This window comes from Ascaphus truei, chromosome 1 (genome assembly GCF_040206685.1).
Source record: "Ascaphus truei isolate aAscTru1 chromosome 1, aAscTru1.hap1, whole genome shotgun sequence".
NCBI lineage: Eukaryota > Metazoa > Chordata > Amphibia > Anura > Ascaphidae > Ascaphus > Ascaphus truei.
This window is the reverse complement of record NC_134483.1, coordinates 218,495,716-218,511,404: the sequence shown is the minus strand read 5'-3', so window position 1 is coordinate 218,511,404 and position 15,689 is coordinate 218,495,716. Positions and strand designations below refer to the sequence as shown.

General features: G+C 41.7%; 1 protein-coding gene across 4 annotated transcripts in view; it reads right to left on the bottom strand.

The window, feature by feature from the left end:
* The window catches only part of SEMA6A (semaphorin 6A), a 131,564-nt gene extending 122,866 nt beyond the window's left edge, over nt 1–8,698 (bottom strand). For all 4 annotated transcript variants that reach the window (XM_075601180.1, XM_075601196.1, XM_075601187.1 and 1 more), the window contains exon 1: nt 8,187–8,698. The gene's annotated coding sequence lies outside the window, so the exon portion shown is untranslated. The remainder of the gene's footprint in view (nt 1–8,186) is intronic.
* Nucleotides 8,699–15,689: the final 6,991 nt, after the last annotated feature.

Here is a 15,689-nt window from a genome sequence, read left to right as displayed (position 1 = left end):
GCAATAGTGACGATCAGGCCACGATCATATGGAAACTTCCATTCAAGTCAATGGTAGTTCCTGTACCCTGGTCGACATAGCAGTGTAATGAATAATCCCCAATAAATTTAGGGTAGGTAAATAAACTTTACATCCTACAAAATACAATTCCCCCCCCAAAAAATCACAGATACATGGCTTACATGTTTCCCAAACCTACCCATCATATCAACATTACTCATTTAACCCGATTTTAGCCATGGCATTGCCAGTTAACTTTTAAGCTTGGTTGTGTGACTTTTTAGCTTGCTCCCTTAAGAAAGATTTCCATCGATCCTAGCCCCATTGAGGCTCTTATTTGACATTGTCCAAAGCGGACGTTCGGGATGTTTTCGGGTTGAAAATGCCCATTAAATTAATAGGGATTTTTGTCTAAAAAAAATTTAAAAATGGCTGAAACTGCTGCTTGGGATTATAGAAAATGACTCGCTAAATCATTCAACAAAATCAAATATTTAAGATAGAAAAGGAGACAACTTTTTTCAAATTAGCAAGTGTTCAGTCTCACCAGCAATCCACATATTCCGCTGCCATTATTTTCCTTGAGAAATTTAGATTTTGTTTCTTAATGATATTATTACAATTGTTTTCAATTTGTAGTACTGAGTGAGTTTTATGCCCCTAAGACGCTAATAACAAGCCTCATTTACGTTTTCATGGGAGCTCTTCCGTAATAGAATAATGGCCTTGAATGGTCAAAGGTCCTGTTTATTGTCATGTCGAGCGTTGTAGCTAGCTCAAACATCCTTAATAAACATAAATACTAAATTAAACTAATTTGGGGGTTCTACAAAAAAACAAAATAAAAATTAAACCCATGTGTGTCATAGTATAGACAGCAGATTTTTTTTTTAAAACAAATAACCTGAATTGCCTTGCAAGTCTTTATAAATAAATTATAATAATAATAAATCCTAAACGCTCTCATTAGCCTCGACATTTATCACTGGTTGTGATGAAAAGCATTCTCTGCGCTTGCAGATAGATTAAAGTAACCTCTAGTCTCTGAACTGCAATTTTTTTTTTAACCAGGAGAACAAAGTAAAAGGCAAATTCTGGGGAAAAAAATATCAGCTGGATGTTCACATAACAAGGTCCATAGAGACACATCTAGGAGTTGCCTCTTTTAATCCGGCACTGAATAATGTTGGAAATCTCTTTCAGTTCTTTTCAAGGTTTGCTACAGAAAAAAATAACTGCAAGGTCTGCAAGTCCTGTTATATGCTGAGCCTTTCCCAAGGCACCCCAACACTATCTGAGGCACTGAAACTATGGCAACCGCATAAGAAAGCAGCTTCCATGATTAATAGATGAAGACCCAGCGAGTTTCTCTGGCTTAGGCCATAATTTAAAGATGCTAGTGGAATTAACTAAAGAGCTCATGTTGAAACATTGTCAGATAAAATAGGAAACGCAAACACTGAATACAGATTTTCAATCAATCAATATATCAGAGCAATGTAATAAATGTGCAATCTTATTTTTCTTTAAAAGAATCAGGCTGTGTTTGTGTCCATCAAAGTTCTTTGTTCTCTCTGCAGCTGACTGGTAATTACCCAGTTATGAAGAAGACAACACATGAGTTATTACAGCTGAAGTTCTTACATCAAAAGTGATATTAGTCAATGACAGAAACATATGAAGTAGAGATAGCCTATTTCCACGGAGCCAAAGTTTATCAATAATGCTACTGAAAAGTAGGACATGTTGGACTGCAGTACTTTATGTATTATTAGGAATTTAAAAAAAGAAGAGAGTGCACAGCCTTGCATCAGCTTTTACCTTTACTGCTGGAGGGCCATTTTTGCCTTATGTAAAATTGATGAAGACTAAATCATTTAATACATAGATATTCTGTATGAAAAAGCTCAAAATTCCACTGAAGCAAAATCATTTAGTCTATCGGGTGTTAGTCACTGAACTGTGAAATGACTAGCAACGAGGACAGGCTGGTTTCTGATAACAAATGTCATGCAAAGTGTAAATAGGAAATATATGTTGGTGGAATCCCTGTAATATCACAGTAAATATAGTGCTGCTCAATTGGATTACTAATATTTTTTAATTTGTTTGATAAGTATCTTCGGTTCATACCATTTGCACCTTCTTTGGAGCATGTGTGAATTAGGTGCATGTACATCATCCTGTGTGGTGATGCCACAAATAGCAAAACACAAGCATAAAATATTAACCTCCCCAATTCATTACCTCAAAAAGCATGTTGTAAATGGTGCATCAATTCACAATTGCTTGAATGGAAGTTATAGGAGCAGTTCCCCATACAGAAATGTGTTTTTTTTTTTTTTTTTTTAAACCTCCTCCCACACCCTCCACACACAAACACTTTTTACATGGGTCGGGAGCACAGGGTCTCCGGAGCGGAGCCTCTTTAATTTCCACTGTATGGGGTGCCCAGGGAACATGCTGCTGATACATCCCCTCCACCATGCGGGTCAAGAGGGAGCCACAGCGTTATCTGTTGCAGCTCCCTACTTGGTCGCGCGTCGGAGGGGATTTCAACAACCAGGAAGTAACGGCGGCACCTTCCCCGGGAAGTATCTCAGGTACAAAGGGGGCCCCCGGAGGTTGAATTAAAGTGTTGCTTTGCTAAATGCATGTTAACATGCTTTTCACAATATGGGAAAGAGGCCTGAATGTGATAGAAACCTTGGTTTTTCATTTGTTTTGTTTCTAGAATCTACAATGAATCCAAACATTTTGCTAAGGTGGATATAAAGATAAAAAATAACTTTGATTGTGTAAGGAATATTTGCATCATTTTGGGGGGGGGGGGGGAATTTGGTACTTACATATTGTTTTTATTAGCTTTGAGATATATATGGAATCATGAATTATGGAATCATAATTGAGCATCAATGCCATTAAAAGAACCGTACCTCATCCACATAACCCATTGATATAAAAACTATACAACTTTATAAGTGGAACCCTGTTAATGGGGGCATAACTACCACAAGTTTTACAACTGTGCTCAGTAAACGCACTGTGCACATTTAAAAGGTGCATTTTAATATGACATTTTACGGATAGCAATCATTGGAAATAATAATGCGCTATTGTCTGTAGTGTGATTTACAAGTACATCATGACCTGTATTTAGAATGCGGTGCTATGTCATGAAACACTTTCCAGTGTCAGGTGTCCTTTTAGCATAGCATCACTTAATAAAAACAGATATAGGCCTATATTTAGTACATGTTATATGTTTAGCTTTTATAATGGTAATGATTTTCTCAATCACTCTTTGTAATCTTTAAGCTTCTTCCTTCTTCAGCCTCTTCCCTTCAGAAGTCATATTGAACAGTTCATTCGATACAAGAGAGCAGATAGTTTGCATGTTTCAAACTGCTATTCTGGGGTCTCGTAAAAATCATAACGCAGACAATGTCATAAATTATTTAAATGTTGGGACGCTAAAAGACAAGCAACCAGAAAAGCACATGGCTACACATTTCCAGTTTGTTATCTTTTAAGTTCCTAAACTAAAAAACAAAAACATGTGGTAAGGATTAGGACGATTAAGTGTTGCTCTGTGGCAGAAAGCCCACCATGTTTACCAATTAGGTATCCAATTTTGCTGCCAAAAAAAAGCAACAGAGCAAGTTATTTTCAGAATACTTTTCTGTATGGCACCAATCGCCAAATCCACCCCATAACATTCAGAATCCTTACTACAGTCCAGTCACTTGCAAAGGCATCGTGACTCCTTTACTGCAGATCAATGGGGGTTTTGTTTTTTTGCATGAAGGCATATCCTGTCAATAACATCATGTTTGACAATAGAGTAATACTTTCCACAGCGGAATGGAATAATTGTTACTGATAAGTGCAGTGTAATCTGCGAAGCAGTGGTCACAGTAGTGGGGAGAATTCTATTGTTGCAAATCACATTTCCTCCACTAGGGGAACTGTGTACACACAATCCATTGACGACCCCACATTTTCTGTGAAATGTTTTACACACCATTTTAGAATGTTTTACTACCCTTTGCATATATACTTCTTCCTCTAATTGCTCTATTCAAAATTATTACCATGAGGGTAATTAATAATATATTGCTATAATTACATTTTCTATCAAAACATAATAGAATTATCAAGGAAGCCACAACACATTGGCACTCAAAACAAGGACATATACGCAGAATTGCTTCTGTTTTTACTGCAGACCTTCCTAATATGGCCCCTTTCCAATGGCAATGTTATCACTATAATGAATGAACTCAGGCTTCGATATAATGATGAGTGGCAGTTAACTAACAAGAGACAAAAAAAAACCACAATGACTGGAGTCACTACTTCTGTCAGCACTGCACAATACCCCCTTTTTAATGTCATGCCATGAACAACATCAGGGAGTGGTGGAAATTAAGTTGTTTGTTTTATTTAATTTAAAACACATACACAAATTTACAATCCCCTACAGTTGGATTTATCACAAGACATACATTCTGTCAGTTTTATCAATGAAGGCACCTACTTGTCTAACCCTAGGAGCCCTCCCCCTGTGCTCAACTAAATTTGTAAGCACTGCTCTCCCACTCAAATTACCAGCTTAGGAAAGAGACAACATATACCTTTATCTACAAGTTGCAATTTATGATAAATATACATGCTCCTTAAAACAATATATATGTTTCAGTTCTCACTTATCCCACTAAAAAGCTTTTGTAGGCTTATCACTCACCAACTGAAAAATAAACAATCCTACTAGATGTTAGGAAGGAGAACATGTATGATTGCCAGCCATGTAAACAAAAAAACCCCAACAGTTCCCAACACTTACATCTTTGACCGTGATACAAACTACTACATTAAGTGTCATCGATGCAAGGTGTTAAATCTTTATTTAAGCATATAAATGTTAATATTACCTTTTACAAACTGCTTTATTCACAATCGTGAACATTAAAACAAGTTACCAGTTCGTTGTTACACATTAGCACTATACAAAGAAAATAATTGAATTAATGTTATAATTAGTCTTCAACAAATGTTAAAAGCCCTCGCTTTAGAACAAGCTATTGAGCAATACTAGAAAGAGCTGTTATTTTGCTTAAACGTATCTGTGTAATTTATGTGGGGTTTGAGAGTGCAGGTGTTTGGTTACTACAGTATAATAATATCACCTTCTAAGAAAATGGTTAACCATAGAGGGGGAGGGTTTTTAAACTCTTGAAGTGACTTATTACTACAGAAACACTTATAACTCCAAACATAGAAAACTCAAGGCTTGCAGATCAAAAACAGGTAAAACATGTACCACGAAAGTGAATTGTTAAGCTACAAAGGAAATTCCGTCAAGAAAATACATATCCATGGGCTATCAAAATCAAAGTTAATTCTATCTGAATATTTTTCATTATTAACAAGAAAGATTATACACTGCAATAACAAATTACTTTACAAAGTATATAAGAACTGCCAAGTCAAATTAAATCAATGGCAGTTATTGTTTTCAAAGATTGGAGACATGATTCTGTCTGACTATTTAAAGTTAGGTTAATAATTAACTTTTATACTACTTCTATTGGAGAAGAAGACAGAGGGCAAATTGTAAATAATGAAACATCCCATCTTTAGTTTTTTTGCACTTTAGTCTATGCCAGGACAATTATTTGCCTAGACCAAAAATGCTACTAATAGTTTACTTGAAATGTCTAGACATCTAAAATAGAAAATTCACTTTCAATTCAAATGACGGGAAGGAAAAATGAAATGATCACATATGTATTCAGTGCAAGACAATAGTCTAAGAAGGGCTAAACAGGTACTCTTTCTACGTGGCTACTAGTTTGCAAAAGACAAATCACAACTTCCCATGGCAAGAAAGAAATCACTTGTAATCCCTGACAGAGCGGTTAAAAGCAGAAGCACACTTGGGGGAAATAAGCACATTTATATTGTATTGCCATTAGGAGAAACATTGCTGCTTTGGGCACAATTTGCTTCCATAACGCAGTGAAACGGCTGGGTGTCCAGATTACAAGGTATTGCAGACAGAAAGCAGACAGAGAGGTTGTGCACAATTAACCTTTGTTGCATCTCCCAGGCACCACGTGTTTACGTCCTACCCTATCCACTGACTAAAAGAAAAATCCATGTTCATACAATCAATAGGACGCATATAGTTTCCCTCTTACACTTTGAGCATAGATAAACTTAACTTCTTCAGTGCTGTACTAAAGACCTCCTCGTGTTAAGATAACATAGAATACAATTATACATACATATAAATACTAATATCACTCTTTTAAAATAGTGTTTAATCAGAAGGTATTACCACCTTTGTAAACTGCAAACCATAGACGTCAAATAAAGTATTTATTCCCCTCACACACTGTGCTGATATCACTGTGTTAGACTTGCTCACAATGACATTCCAGAGTTAGCAGTAATAGATGTCATAAAACTGGAGTCACTTTAGCACCAGAACAAGATGCTGTGTGTTTACTGCATCTGATTCCCTATTACTGAAAATACCCTTTTCTTTCTTTATGCCCATTTCCAGCATGTTATGATAATTATCTCATTCTGCCTTAGGGCCCCTCTGGGAGGCAGGCAGCCCACCAGCTCTCCCCACCCTTCCTCACACACTTTCTGCTCTATTTCCCCAAATGTACCAGGCAGACCCAGGCACCAGAAGGCAGCCGAGAAAACAACACATGGGGGGGTGGGGGATTTACAGCCAGCTTCCCAAAGCTCCCACTATCTCTCGTGCAAAGTCACAGCCAGAGCACTTAGTGTACATTACTCTCAGTTGATTGCTTTTCATGCACATGAGAAAGGAAAGGCATCATATCCCTCCGTTTCAACGGCAAACACCCGGGGATATGGCTTTCAAGATGGGTAGGAAACTGTCAGGGGATCGACACCAGTTAATGAACTCTCTGCCATGAAATGGGTTAACAGAGACTTTATTTCAGCGTTACCTCTGAGCATACTATACATACAATAAACAGTGCATGATACTGTATGCTTGTGGATATGTTTCCTTTGCTACACCCTAATGAACATACGCGCCCCTGGTACAGAAGTGTTAAATGACCTGTGTCTTCTGGATTCCTTCAATTGTAAAGTCTATACTATCTATCGAGAGAAAGATACATACATACATACATATATATATATATATATATATATATATATATATATATATACACACATACACACACACACACACACACACGTGTGTGTGATATATATATAATTACACATACTGTATACACATATACACACACACTTAAATATAATGCGTGTAAAATAAATATACAACCACCCCATAGCCCTAATTTACTTAGTTTTGATTTCTTACCTTGCCTTTAACTCACTGTATGACAACACAATCAGAGCTTTAGTACACTTGAAATGAACAAGCGTTTTAAACCCCCATGCACCTACTCTTTAGTGGACACTTAATAACTAGACCTATACAGTTAGCCTATCATACTGAAGCTGAGCAGTTTTTCAGAAGGTTACATGTAGTGTGCAGAACAGTGGCCTGAATGCAGAGTGGAGAGGAAATAAGACTTGTTTTGATGCGAGAAGCTATTTGGAGCCGACCCCTCCACGACCCGCTCTGTCTTGTTAAACCCTTAAGTGCTGGAGGGGATAGCAACGCCAATGTGCAGGGTCCCTACTGCTGTCTGGAGCCAGACAAGGACTGAGAACAAGTAGCGACAACAAAAAATCACCCGCACATTAGCAATTAGCCACCTCATTCATTCAGAAGTTTCTTTTAATGCACAGCATAGAAGCGCTGACAAGTCGCATTTGCACGGATGGTTCCAACCAATTCGCTCACAATGCTTATTAATGCAATAAGAAGAAGATCTAGCAAGACCTCCCCAGCCTTTGTACCAGGCAGCAGCGAGGTTAATGCCAACGTGGGGGATAGAGGTCTCTCTAACCCCCTGCGCTTTCTGCCTCACGTTTGGACATCACTGCTAGAATTTCAGCTATTTATCTAATAAGTCAGAGTCTAATAATCTGGAATAAAAGGGACCGTGCAAAACTGGAAGCACGCCGAAAGAAGAGGCATTATCCAGCCTGCTGAGACGCTGCTACAGAAACTACACTTCGCAGACCAATTTCTTTATAGATAACAGCCACAAGAAATACTGTACCTTGGGAACATGCAGAGGCAGCAGAGAAGCAGAGCTAGCTCATGTAGAGTCCCATTAGTAATCCATTTAGAGGGATCTCTCTAGGAAAACGGATCCAGCACTCTCTCCTTTGCAATCCTTTGTCATTACTAAACATGTGATTCTATTTGTATCGCAATGTTGCACCTTTTTTTTTTCTTCCTGCTTCTGTAAGGCAACTATGTTCCTGAATCCTGATCCGATGAAGGGCTGAGAGAAAACTGAACACTCGTCTCCTGCAAAGCCAAATTCCCCAAGGATTCCACTCAATGCAAGAAGGAAGGACACCTTCAATCGGATCTGGTGTGAGGGAGAGTCATCAAAAGGATAAGAGAGTCATGTCATGTCCCGTCCCAGGTCCAAATGCTGCACGGATACTGTGATGCAGTTTCACGAAACTCCTGGGTGTACGCTGATTCCCAGCAGGAAAGAGCAGTTGTTCCTCGTACTAGCTGCTGGTCATTGAACTGTATTTTGGAGAAGAGTTGAGATCAGCCTCTCTCTCTCTCTCTCCCCATAAGCCCCGCCTGCCTTCCCACTGATTGTCTCCAAACTCCTCTGCTACTGGCAGTGGCATGTGCTGGAAACAAATGCAGGACTGGATCACTGCAAATGGATCTCAATGAGATCAGTGTTTAGGAAGCATATGCAAAAACAGTACCAGAAAGTGCAATGTAAAAAAAAAAAAATGTTCACTGTAAAACATGGCATTATTTTATATTTAAACATAATGTAAGCTGAAAAGAAGAAACACAGGCAAATTAAAGGATTTGCTAACTGTATCATTTTGCTAGATGAGGACATTTCCAAGGAATTATAGGTCATGTTTGATATCATCACGTTCTGGAAATTAGATCTGCATTTGGCCAGTGATTTCAGTTGGTGTACTTTGTCTATTATTAAAAGACATACAATACAGCATTACATATGATTATATTCAGCATCTGTTAAAGATCAGATGCTAAAGTTGCACTAAGGTATTATTTTTTTCTTCCCCCCCCCAAAGTGATTTCATTTATAGTTTATGGAATACACTGGATGATGATGTAGTGATAGAGAGATGAATACAGTATTTTTTATACTGGAAAAATGTAATATGCTCCAAACCGTGCCTATGATTTCCCAAAGCTAAGCCCTTCCTAAGCATTGCCACAAGTATCACTGTATTTGTTATTCTAAGGGGAGGGGAGGGAGAGGGGGAGGGGGGGGAAAAGCATAATTTTACAGGTATAAAAGTTGAAATGTTCACATTTCCCTTATCTCCTCTAAGCACATGCAATGCACTAAGCGATTTTCCATTTGCTGATTGACTTTTCCTTTTTACACTAATCGTGACAAATATTTACAAAACATCTTAATGCAGCTGTAAGAGATCTGAAGCAGATCATGTAGCCAAGCTACACATAATGCAAACCACCATTATTTCCACTCTTTTTTTAATTGATTTCGTTTAATTTTGCGGAGATTTTTTTTTTTTACCTTTACAGAACAGTATGTGTCACATTCATTTGTGGGAATGCACAGCATGCTTTGATGGCTTGCTGCTGTTCTGCCTGTTTGTCAGAAGGGATCGCCAAACCAGCTGAAGAGTTTTAGTACACAAGGTCTGCTGCCTGGCTTTGGGTGGATCTGGCAGAGGGAGCGATCGTCGCCGAGTTCCCTGGAGCTTGCGAGCTGCGCCTGGCTCATTGCTCAGTCACACCGCTCTGCTGAGCCAGCAGCAGGTGCCAGACAAGAGCAGCTTTATGAAAGCAGCTCTTCTGCAGCCTCTCACTGGCATGGGGCGGTCTATATGGAGTATGGCAGTGTGCTGGATAGGAAAGACTCATCATTTGTACATAACACCTACACGCATAAATATGTGCCAGGAGTGCAGGGACTCATTTTTTTTGGGTGGAGGTGCTGTACATACAAAATCAGCAACATACATACATTACCATCATGTATAAAATGTATAGTCCCTGTGGGGGCTGCAGCCCAGCCCCAACGCCCCCACGCATTTCCACGCGTATTCCCGCCCCAGTGATGAGGACCCATTATGTTGTTAAAGGTGCATTACCAAATAGGACCAACATGAAAGAATGACTGTGCTTTGTTTGATTGATTAAAACTTAGTGATTGATGCTTTTAGATCCAAAAGAAATTAGAGACGTTTATGCACTGTACATGGTTTGTAAATTTGTAAATATATATATATATATATATAATTTTTTTCCTTTACAGCAGGTCGTAGGAGTTTCAAGTTTCCTCCACCCTAATGATAATATAATTGGTTGCATGCAATCAGATTGGCAATTACATTGTGCATATCCCCGCCAGTCATAGAACCAAGTAGGAAAGGGAAAGGTCAAGAGTACAGCACTTAAAGCAGCAATCCATGCTACTGGTTTTATAGAAGTATTTATATTGTAACTTGACTAATACTTACAGATCCGGGGTCCAGTTCTTGGCACATTACCTTCCTTTCCCTCCAGGACACTGTTTATGGCCCCCAGGGTCAGATTAATGTCAACAGCAAACATAGGGACATGATCCTGCCAGCTACATTGGATTTTTACAATCTTCTAAACTAAATGCTGGCAGAGCCACAGAGTAGAGATGGGCAAACCTGTCTGAATCCGATCTGCGGATTTACCCGGGATTTTCAGACCTAATCCAATCCGCACACTTTAGCCCGCGCGGATTCTTTAAAATCCATCCATGGCGCTTGGATTGTCGGATTTTAAAGAATTTGATGTTTGATTTAACGTAAATCCCGTCCACGGAATGTGTCTATATCGAATCCGGTGTTGGATTTAACATAAATGCACCACTATTTATATACTCCTTATTTGAATTCCATTTGACGGATTCAGTTTGTCGGATTCGGATTCCAAATAAATCTGCCGGATTTTCAGTAATTTACAAAAAATAAATAAATGTGCTTTTTTAAAACTAATCCTTGGAAATCCGCGGCTGAAAGGAACTGGCCAATTGGATTCGGATTTTGATGGAAATCCACCCATCTCTACTGCTGATTATTACTGCGGCACGGTTCCCCGAATAGCGACCCCCACCACAGTTGTCACATAGGGGTGAGATTGCAGTCGAATTTCGTACTGCAACCTTTCCTGGGCTATGCACCACTAACCCACACACAGTTGTCGCCACAGAGGACTTAGAATAATGGATGGTCATCGCCCAGCCTGTCAACGACCCTGAATGCTAATACCTCTTGAACTCACACATATGAACTCACACTTTTTTTTTGTGAGTCAATGATTTGGAGTTAATCTGACTGGTGATTTTTAGCATTAGCAGTCTTATACATGTAGCCATGTATCCTCTTGGCTACTAATTTGCCCTACCTAACACATAAGCTCTGGTACCAGCACAGGCAGTGTTAGGGTTAAATTTATGCCCTTGTGGCTGCAGCAGTAAACAACTCCCTTGAGTGACAGGCGGTGTACTGCCCTATCAGGGGCTAAAACCTAGGATCCTCCCCAGGGTACAAAAAGGACTGCAGATCCAAATTTAGAGAGAGATCCCCTCTCTCACGGGAGTGGGAACAGTTACCCCATATTCCACCAGGGGATATGAAAGCTAAGGAGAGACCTTTGGGGCCTCAAGCTCCTTGAGTTGATTCCAGGGGCCAGAGGGAGAGAAAAGACTGTACATGTTGGAATGTTGTATGAAGAATAAAAAACTGTTCCTGTTTTATACTCCTACCCGAGGCTGCAGTTTCTTCGGGGAGAGAGTGTGTGTTTTCTACAGGGGACTGCACCTATCCCTATAGACCCTGTGGGAATAGAGGCACTGCAACACCGAGTGAAGAGCTGGGAAGATCCCTAAAGCCTGTACTGTTCGTCCCCAACTAACACCGGTAGACACTCAGTATCCTGTAAGACTAGCAGGTGAGCAGCAACACCAGGTAACAGTGGAATCTCCCAGAGGGCGGGGGAACACCTGTTACATACACTTCAATATATTCTTGTATTTCTAGTTCGCATTGATTGGTTGACATCTCACAGAGCCCCTAGAAGGGCAGTACAATTCAGCCATCACTCTTTATGATGGCTAAAGTGACTCATGTCTTTGTTGTGGCATTCTAGTGATATCTGCTTCCATTTCTAGCTACTGTAATTAAAAAAACATCTAAAAGTTTGTCTAATGAAAGTAATTGTCTGTCAGACCCCTGTTTTAAATTTGTAGTGAGAACCAAACATACAGAATTTTGTATGTTTTAAGAGTTTTTTCTCTTTCCATTCAAATATGGTGTTGGGTACTCATGCAAATAGTTGATCTCAAGTTATTTCTACTAGTCCAAGAGGTTGTTGGAACACAGTACATTTCTCCCTTTACACTCAAAAAGGCCCCTCTAGGACCAACATGTAGTGGCAGTGATATATTTAATAGGTAAAATCAGGATGATGTATGCATTTTTAAAGTTAATTTGTAAACATGTGTAGCCCTTGTTCCCCCATACAAGGAAAGGAACTACCAATGCTGCTATTACCTTTTGGCAGCCAGGAGGCCAGAGCCTCCACCACTGGGAGCCTGGGGTGATTCTGGTTCATCTCGGTGCAGCGCCTCAACCTGTAAGGAATACCAACATGGTGGGATAGGCTCCTTACAGGAAGAATAACAATAATACACAAAGTCAGGTATACAACAACAACTTTTACTGAACACAGACCAAGGTACCCTGTACCACACAGTATAACAATGCCCCAACCTGATACCACCAGTGAGTGTCCCCCAAAGTAACATAGGGTGCTTGGCACCAATACCCCGATGTCCTTTTCTCCCAATGTCAGGGCCCACCCAAAAGTGTAGGAGATAGCGCTATCCCGTGAGGTGTTGGTGCACTTAGTTGGGTACCTGCCCGGGAATCCAGCACCCGGGTAATGCAGATTAACAAGGGGATCCGTCTGATCCAATGTTGTCGTCGTCCGCGATGGCGTCCGCCTCCACATGGGGTGAATTCTGGTGTGGATAATAACACCATACAGAGTTAACGGAGGCGGTCTGATCCCAGACAACAGGCTGCAATCACCGTGCGGTGTCCTCACTGTGTCCTTGGGACTAGACAGTACAATGGGGAAGTGCCCCTATCTATGGGTCCTTCCCTGAAGCAACTACAAGCTACTGTGAGTCGGGCCTAGCTGGGGCCTTAGGGGGGATATACTAGGCCTAGTCTCAGAGTCACTGGCTCTGGGACACTAACTGCTTTATCCAGCTCCCTCTTTTGACTGACGTGGTCCCACACAGCGCGCCAAATGTTTCCACTCCGGCTCCCTGCTTCTGTCCCTAAGGCTCATGGGACTTGTAGTCCCTTGCGGAGCCATTTGATAGTAATGGCCACCGCTCTATATCTCCTGCGCTTGTGCAGGGTCTAGAAAGATGGCCACCACAACTTGGAAGCTCACTGCGCATGCACAAGTGCTTCTGCACATGTGTGGCTATTTCGAAAATGGTGGCGCCCTTTCCCAGCATCCCTTCGAGGCGATCCGGTGACCGTGTCGCTCCTACAACCTCCCTGACTGCCCGGCAAGTTCCCAGCTTGTAGCGGAGGTATGGAGGGCTAAAGGGAGGATTGGGCTACATCCTCCCCCTGGTGGAGACTCCAACGCCCCGCTTGGGAATAACATTCCCAAGAACAACACAAAGAAAAACAAACAGCCGGCGCCTACAATAAAATATCCCAGTGAATGAACTCTGACCAAATGAAGAATCCAATCACAGTATTCAAACAGTCCTGAGAAGGATCTTGACTGCAGTCTCTCAGCACAGACAAACAAATATGAACTGATTAAAAGCCCAGGGGGAAGACAAACACTGTCTTCTCCTGGTCTTCAGAGCCCATGGGTACCTGGTAGTAGCCAGACCTCAGATCCAGCAAGCTGAACCATTGGTTTCCCGACAGCACGTTGAGGAGCTCTTATATTCTCAGCAGGGTGTATTGATCAGGGATGGTGCAATTATTCAGGGTTCGGGAGTCCATGCACAGGCAAACGGACCCATTCTTTTTACACATCACTACGATCAGAGAGGCATAGGGGCTACGGGATTCGGTCACAATACCCGCTGTCTCTATCTCTTTTGGGACATCCGTCACATCCTCCACATCTCGGGGAGCGATGCATCTGGAACGCTCCCGGAATGGGGTAATATCTTTCAGACGGATCGTGTGCTGGGTGCTCTGGCTGCAGCCCACATTCATTTTGCTGATGGAGAACACTTCCTGTCGTTCCTCCTGCTTGACTCTTAGCTGTTTCTTCCATGCTTCTGACTGGGGCGAGTCTACGAAATCGAACGGTAACCCGGCCGGCTGCCTTTTAGCTGTCGCGATATTCACCCGAGCCAGCTTCTCAAAGGGCGTAATGAAGTATATCCGACACAGTCTTTGACCGTGGTCGAACAGCATGATACGTGGCAAGAAGACGTTACGGATAAGCACTTTAATCCTATCCGGGATCAAAGATGTCCAGTCTCTTAACTCAGGCACTATATTATGACCTCTACGGATGTCGTCGTCGTGCTTTCTAGGGAGAAGAACCAGCAGCACTCCGCTTCCATGTATCTCGCTTCCTCTGGTGGGATCTCGGTCAATCCTTCCTCACAATTGAAGAGTTCCCCATGTTCCTCTTGAGCAGCGATCTTATAACACTCTTCCTTGAGTACTGAATGGATCCGTAGCGAGGATAGGGGCATTTTGCCAGTCTCACTGAGATAATTCCGGATCACCCCCTGCATCACGTCAGTGTTGGTCCCCAAGATGATCGGGTAACTAGATGTTCCCGGGGCTCGGGACATATCAGGGCCTCTCCTTTCATGGTGTGGGTCTTGCCGTGTTCAATTGCAGTATGGCCAACTGTACTGACACCCCACCTTCGACGGGGTAAGTCTCGTTACTCAGACCCCAGAGCTTCATCCTCCCACTCAATTGCATAGGCAGGTGACTGCTGGCCCAACTCGGCCGTAGGCATCCGGTTGGGAGGTTTCATCAGGGCTCGGCACAGTGTCACTTTCCACCGGTGGGAGGGTTGGAACGTTAGTCGGTGACACGGTGAGGGTCATGACCCTAGGGTTGGGTACCTTGGGATTCGGACATTCTTTGGTGTAGTGCCAAATTAGACCACAGTTGACCACATTTATCAGTGCAGTCTTCCCCGGCACTGGAGGTGAGAGCTAATCTCTTGGGCAGAGGGGCAGACTGTCGGTATGGCTTCTGGTGAGTAGCTGCATCAGACCTCCTTGGTACTGAACTGTTCTCCTGAAGCCTTCTGAGCCGATGCCCCTTTGGTCTCTTACCTGCAGGGGTCTTTGGACCTCTTAGGAGCATGCAGTCAGGCATGCGCCTCGTGTACCTTCACTTGTTTCAAGAGTCCCGTGAAGGTAGGTGGACTCCCTTGCATGAGACCACTCCGAAGCATGTTGGCTACAAGGTGGTTTGGGCTTGACCCCCACTGAAACTGCTTACGTCGGAATTCATCCACATCGGAG